This window comes from Orycteropus afer, unplaced genomic scaffold, assembly GCF_000298275.1.
Source record: "Orycteropus afer afer isolate SDZICR_OR568_19922 unplaced genomic scaffold, OryAfe1.0 scaffold00578, whole genome shotgun sequence".
Taxonomy (NCBI): domain Eukaryota; kingdom Metazoa; phylum Chordata; class Mammalia; order Tubulidentata; family Orycteropodidae; genus Orycteropus; species Orycteropus afer.
Genome location: NW_006922165.1, coordinates 1,546,752 through 1,554,201, shown reverse-complemented (window position 1 = coordinate 1,554,201; position 7,450 = coordinate 1,546,752). Strand labels below are relative to the sequence as shown.

Here is a 7,450-nt window from a genome sequence, read left to right as displayed (position 1 = left end):
TGTCTGGAATTGAACCCACACCTGTGGCTTCCAGCCAAACAAAAGACAGGCATAGGAGTTGAACATTTACCTGAGGTAGATACACTCCTTGGAAAGAACAATCATGGAAGAAAGAAAGGCTGTTTATGCACAGGGAGACAGCTCAGGGGGCAGAGGTGCATGGAGGGATGGACACAAGGAAGAGGTGACTGTCAGGAGGGGAGCTGTTGCATTGTGGTGAATTGTGGTCAATGTCATGAGACAAAGTGTATGTGAATTGCTGTATGGAAAATGAATTTGCTCTGTAAATTTTTACCCAAATCACAGTAAAACATAAATAAATAAAATATTACGCTGATCCAAAAGAGCCAAGGTCAAAAGGATTACATACTTTATTATTCCATTTATACAGAATTCTAGAACAGACAAAACTAATCTATCATGGCAGATTAGATGTGGCCTGAGGAGGAGGGTGGGAAGAGTTGACTACAAAGGGGCATAAGAATCTTTGACATGATGAAAATAATCTGTATCTTAATGGTGATTATGGTTTCCTGAGTTATTTATATGTACTGAATACCATTTGTCAAAACTTACTGAACTGCATATTTAAAGTGGGGAATTTTGTTGAAGGGGACCTGGTGGTACAGTAGTTAAGTGCTGAGTTATTAACCAAAAGGTTGCTGGTTGGCTTACCAGCTGCTCTGTGCAAAAAGGATGTGGTGCTCTGCTACTGTAAAGATTTACAGTCTTAGAAACCCTATGGGACAGTTCTACTGTGTCTTACAGGGTGGATGTGAGTCTGAATCGATTCAACAGCACTGGATTTGGTTTTTGTTGAATTTTACTGTATGCAAATTTCACCTAACTAAATTCTTTTTTTTTTTTTTTTTTTAAAGGTAAAATTCCATTCCCTCATCTCTAATGGCAGATGATCTGTTTTTCCTGCAAGGCCAAAATTCAACCAGACAGAGGCCACACCAGTCTGCTGGGGAAACATATGGCCCTGATCCTAGTGCCTATCTGCAAAGAAAGACTGACTTTCTGCTCTTAATACAACAGTAAAAGAAGCTTGTCATTTCGCACCCTATATCATCCCTGGCCCCCACTCTCCAAAACTGTATCAATACTTTCTCACTGAAAGACCTGCTACACAGTCTTAAGTGTCATTTATAGATATATATTCCTTTTGATCCAGAGTGTGAAAATCACAAGCATTACTAACAGAATATCTAAAGAACGATGAATATCTAAAGAATGGCAGAGCATGAAATGCAATCATGAAGAAAAACTCCCTCTGTTCTCAGATCCAGTGTTCTTTATACTAGATCTTAAAACAGCATCAAAAGCATTTCTGGTTTGCCAAGTTAGACTTTACCCAAGTATGGTATGTGTATATCTCATTCCTTCTGCCTGCCCAGCTACAGCCCCTTCCAATCTTGGAAAAAAAAAAAAAAACACTTAGTTTTGAAGCTTTAGAAGCCTGCTTTGTACTGTACAGAAGCTCAAAAAATGCTAAATAATCAAGCAAAACATATTTGGAGCCAGACTGTTTGGGTTCAACTCCTGGCCCCTCCAATTACTAGCTGTGTAATCTTAGGTAAGTTCCTAAATCTCTCTCTCTTCATCTACAAAAGAATAATAGCAGTACCTAACTCATGTTGTAAGGATAAAATAAAATACATATAAAGTACTTAGAAAAGTGTTTGGCATATACTACATGCTATCTAAGTTATGTTAATATTATTTATTTCCCAACCTCTACAGCACAGGCTCGGAAGAAAAGTTGGGCAATGTACTTCCGTAGTGATACCGCCTCAGAAACCCAAGGAGGGGTCGCTATGAGTCGGGTTTGACTCAACGGCATGCAACAGTAAGAGCACAGGCATATAATGTGTCGTTGTTAGTAGCCCTTGAGGTGATTCTGACTCATGAGGACCCCACATCTGCAGAACAGAACTGCTCCACAGGGTTTTTAAGGCCGTAACCTTTCAGAAGCAGATCCTCACGCTTATCTTCCAAGGTGTCTCTGGGTGGGTTTGAACTACCAACTTTTCAGCTAGATGTTAAACATTTAAGTTGTTTGTGCTACCCACTAACTCCCTGGAATAGAACTTAGGCTCTAACAAATCAAAGGAACTTACCTCAGACTTGTAATCAAAAGTTAGTGTAAAAGAGGAGAGATTTTAATTAACTCACTCAGGGGGAAGGGGCCTGTGATGTAGTAACTGCAGCAAAAGCAATTTCCTGGGTCTGCAGTGGCCCTGACACAAATGGCAGCATCCAGTTACCAGAGCTAACACTTTCGGCAGTACAAGCCACTATCTCTTGTGTAACTCCCACACAGTGAGTGGGTAGGATTATGCAAAAAAGGTGCTTACACCCACCAAGAGGACTGGACAGCTTGCTAACAATGCAAATAAGGTAGATGGAACTCTTGTGCGATAAGACCATGCAAATAAAGTATATGGAACCCTAATGAGAGGATTGGTCAGTTTTGCCATCCTGCTAGGCTTAAAATGAGCCATCCTAGAGGCAGAAAGTCGTCTCCCACATGGTCTAGCGGTTAGGATTCCTGGTTTTCACCCAGGCGGCCGGGGTTCGACTCCCGGTGTGGGAACGCCACAACATTTGGGGAGCTCTGGTAGCATAGTGGCTAAAGCACTTGACTGCTAACCAGAAGGCTGGCGGTTCAAACCCACCAGCCACTCCTCGGAAGGAAGGTTGGGCAATCCTACTTCCGTAGTGATACTGCCTCGGAAACCCAAGGAGGGGTCACTATGAGTCAGGTGTGACTCGACGGTACACAACAACAACAGAGGCAGAAAGGGGGGATCTTACTACGATAAAGAAGGAAGAGCCAGGAGTACAGTGAGTCCTTTGGACACAGGGTCCCCGCACTGAAAAACTCCTAGAACCAGGAAACAGAGAGTTGTAACACCAGAGACAGCATGAGACTGTGAGAAATGGCAGCTGAGAAACAGCAGCAACAGAACCAGAAAACCAGCAAGAGATTGTGCAGTAGGCTTCCCAGTCCTCTGGGCAAGACAGACAGCTACAGTGGGCATGCCAACACAGAGAATGAGAGAGTTCGAGTGCCTTCAGGCAGGAGGCTTGCTGAAGGAGTAGGATAACTCTGGGCACTTAGCAGCAAAGCTAAAAGAACTTTGTAATGCTTGCCCAAGTAAGGCAGAGGCAGGCCAAGGGTCAAGGGCTAAGTGAGAGAAGGCTTGTCCTGAAGGAGCTCTCAATCTCTAGAGAGACAAGAGGAGTCTTCATGGCTGAGAGGAACTGAGGCTGAGGAAGCTGTCCTGCACTGAAGAAGGGGAACTTTGCCTACATGTTTCCTGATCCTGATCTGGAGTTGTAGCCTATTGCTCCTGACACTGAATTGTAACCTGTTACTTCCCTAATAAACTCCATAATCGTGAGTACTGTCTGTGAATTCTGTGTGGCCATTGTAACAAACTACTGAACTCAGCAGAGAAGTAGAGAATACCATGGGAGGGATAGTTGGTGTTAGAATCGGCAAAAAAAAGTTGGAAGGTCTAAGTGTGTTTGACTTCCACCTCATAGGAATCAGCCGTGAACTGCTGACAGTGATTCTCCTAATTCTCCACCTAAAATTAGAGGAGGTCAGACGACCCCACTTCACCATTTTATACACACATGATTACTGTGAAATGGCCTAGCAACTTTTCATAATATCAGAATGCTATGAAACTTGTCTGGCAGCTTCATGGTTCCCTATTCCAGTACTACGAATAATCACTAAAAAGCTGACCTTTATTGAGTGTTTACCATTTACTACTGTGAAAACTTGAAGCACTTACTGATGAAGATCAAAGACTATAACCTTCAGTATAGATTACACATCAATATAAAACAAAAATGCTCACAATTGAACCAATAAGCACAAGAAATGGAGAAAGGATTGATGTGGTCAAGGATTTAATTTTATTTGGATCCACAATCAACACCCATAGAAGCAACAGTTAAGAAATCAAAGATGTATTGCATTAGGGAAACCCACTGCAAAAGACCTACTTAAAGCATTAAAAAGCAAAGATGTCACTTTGATGACTCAGGTGTGCTCAACCCAAGCCAAGGTATTTTCAATGGCCTCATATGCATGCAAAAGCTGGACAATAAATAAAGAACAAAGAATAACTGATGACCTTTGAAGTTGACGATGCTGGTAAAGAATACTGAATATGTCATGGACTACAAGAAGAATGAACAAATCTGTTTTGGAAGTAGTACTGCCAGAATGCTCCATAGAAGAGAGGATGACAAGACTTAGTCTCACATACTTTGGACATATTACCAAGAGGAACCAGTCCTCAGAGAAGACATCATGCTTAGTAAAACAGATGATTAGTGAAAAAGAGGAAGACATTAAATAAGATGGACTGACACAGTGACTGCAACAATGGGTTCAAGCATAGCAAGGATTGTGAAAGTGGAACCAACTCAAGAGCAACTAACAAAAGTCATGCTAAGTATATTATTTCATTCAACCTTCACAATTGCCTTATAAGGTAAATGTACTTTGTCCGTTTTAAGGATAATGAGACGAGGCCTAGGAATATTAAGAAATTTAAATTGTGGCATATTTATAATATATCCTCTCCTAAATGATGCATTATAAGAATAAGAGCTAACAACTGAGTACCCATATGTCAAGCCCTTTTCTAGGTGGTTTTCAGATATTAACCAATTTATTCCTAATTGCTTTATGTGCATTATCTCACTTAACCTCACAAGAGCTCTCTGACCTAGGTACCACTGTTATTCCTGTTTTACGTGTAAGAAAACAGACAGAAGTAAGAAATTTGCTTATGACACACGGCTAGCAAGCAATGAAACTGGGCTTAAAATATGGCAGTCTGGCTCTGGAGTCTTCATTCTTAACCACCACATTACCCTGCCTCTCTAAGAGATGCCTGAAATGCATTAATGGACCATGTCAACCCATATATATATATATCGAGAGCTCTGGTAGCATAGTGGCTAAGGCACTTAACTGCTAACCAGAAGGCTGGCGGTTCAAACCCACCAGCCACTCCTGGAAGGAAGATGGGGCAATCTACTTCTGTAGTGATACTGCCTCGGAAACCCAAGGAGGGGTCGCTATGAGTCGGGTCTGACTCGACGGCACATAACAACAACAACAACAAATATATATATATATATATATATATATATACACACACACACACACACACACATTAACTTCCAATTATATCATTATTGCTGTATTCTGCTGTACCTGACCTCTAGAGATAGCTTCATCAAGAAATTTCCCTACTCCTAGCAGTGGACAGGTGCTGAATAAAACTATGATACCTGGGAATCAGAGACTCCACAATACTAAGCCTGTCATTATTGAAAATGACATCAAGTGCCAGGAAAGGTACATGTTCCTGTCACTGACCCTGACAGCCCAATGGTTCTCTATCAGAGGCAATTTTACCCTCCAGAGAATATTTAACAATGTCTAGAGATATTTTTGGTTGTTACAACTAGGAATGATATCCTACTGGTATCTTGAAAGTAGAAACTAGGGATGCTGCTGCATGTTCTATCATGTACAGGACAGCTTCTCAAAGTTTTTTTCTAGTCAAAAATATCAACAGTGTCATGGTGGAGAAACTTTGTAAATAGCCAGGTACTATAAATTGTCTTTTATACTAGTAGGCGACATGGGTCTTAATATTTATTCACTTTAATATTAAAGATGTAACCCATTTCAAAGCATGAGACCAACTGCATTTGGGGAGAATAATTTCCACCCTATTTTGGTGGACTATATACCTACTTATACTATCCTTCAGTCTAGCAAACTTTCTCAGCACTATAATAGCTACAACATGATTCATAAAACTTTGAGAAAACTTTGAGTCTATTATTATACTATTTATTTTTGCTTGATGAGTGGTAAACTTGATTAAAGAACACTGTTAAATACGTGTTTTTAGAAGATAATATGCCTTACATAGTTCCATAAGTTTAATTAAGAGAAAGTCATGTTCTTTTAAATTCCTTTTAGAAAGTTTCTACCTTGTTTTTAAGCATGCTAAAAGTTAGGCTAAACTTTCCAGGTCTCTGATGCCTAATATGTAAAATAGGGGGAAAACCTCAATTGCCAATAGGGTTACTGTAGCAATAAATGAGGTAATATATGCAAAATTCTTAGTACAAAGCCTAGCAACTATTAGGCCCCCAGTAAATGATGCCTAGTAAAACTTTTGTTTCTTCTAAAGATAAATATCCCTTTAAACACTTTTCAAGGTGAAAAGTGGAAATATTAAAAGCACAAAAACAAAACTTACCTTTATCTGCTCTAATCAAGACTAGACTATGGAACAAGGCAACAAACTCATGTTTCTACTTCATTTTTAGTTCAAAAGGTAAAAAACACAAACTGATGTTATAAAAAAAAAAAGGAGAAGAAAGAAATTTGAATGATCAGTTACTTGGCAGGAATTTCCTTCAACTCATCATCATCCAGACTTAATTCTTTATCGTGTCTAGGTTAACATCTATTAGGGTAACACTCACATAGAAGAAACTCACAGTGATAAAGTCACAAACAGAATATATTCACTTATTATTATTAGTCTCACCATTAGCTGGGCTGTCCATCTTCCCTACAGATCACATGTATCAAATTTCCTACAATCACGTCCCTTTCAAAAGTAGAGATTCAGAGAAATATAAGCTAATATAAATATAGTATACTTAACTCCCTAGTTTCCAAGGACTAAACATAATGTTAACACTGCTTTGCTAAATGGGAAATAGCCAGGTAATTCTAAATCACAAAGGATCCTGAATCCTACACAGATAATGCACAATTTGCTCAACAAAACTCAACTTTGACTTCTGGACTAAAATTAAGTTATCTAACTCTGTATCATACATTAAAACAATACCAGCTCACAGTGTTTGGCTTAACTGAAGAAACACTGCAACTAGCACTGTGCAACAGATACAGGAGGCAAATTAGTACAGAAACATTGCAACTACAGTGAGAAGACTTCATGTTGTGTTCCTGCTTTAACAGTTCTTCTGAGTCAATCACAACTACTCTGAACCTTAAGTTTGTTCAAAAAACAAAAAAAAAAAAAGGAAAAATAATAGTCATTCTACTTACCTAACTGAATTATACCAAATTATTCTAAGGACCAAGATGGGACAATATGAAAATGCTACTCTGATAAAGCTGTAAGCCTTATATATGTATCACTAGTATTAGGAGCTCTGGTAGCATAATGCCTAAGACACTTGACTGCTAACCAGAAGGCTGGCGGTTCAAACCCACCAGCCACCCCTCGGAAGGTAGATGGGGCAATCTACTTCCGTAGTGATACTGCCTTGGAAACCCAAGGAGGGGTCACTATGAGTCGGGGCTGACTCAGTGGCACATAACAACAGTATTAGTCATTCAACAAAATGCTATTGCTGT

The 7,450-nt window shown here is 39.6% G+C and overlaps 1 non-coding gene across 1 annotated transcript; it reads left to right on the top strand.

Annotated features, from left to right (window-relative positions):
- Positions 1-2,527: 2,527 nt before the first annotated feature.
- On the top strand, positions 2,528-2,599 carry TRNAE-UUC. The gene has a single exon. It is a non-coding gene; the product is annotated as a tRNA-Glu (tRNA).
- Positions 2,600-7,450: the final 4,851 nt, after the last annotated feature.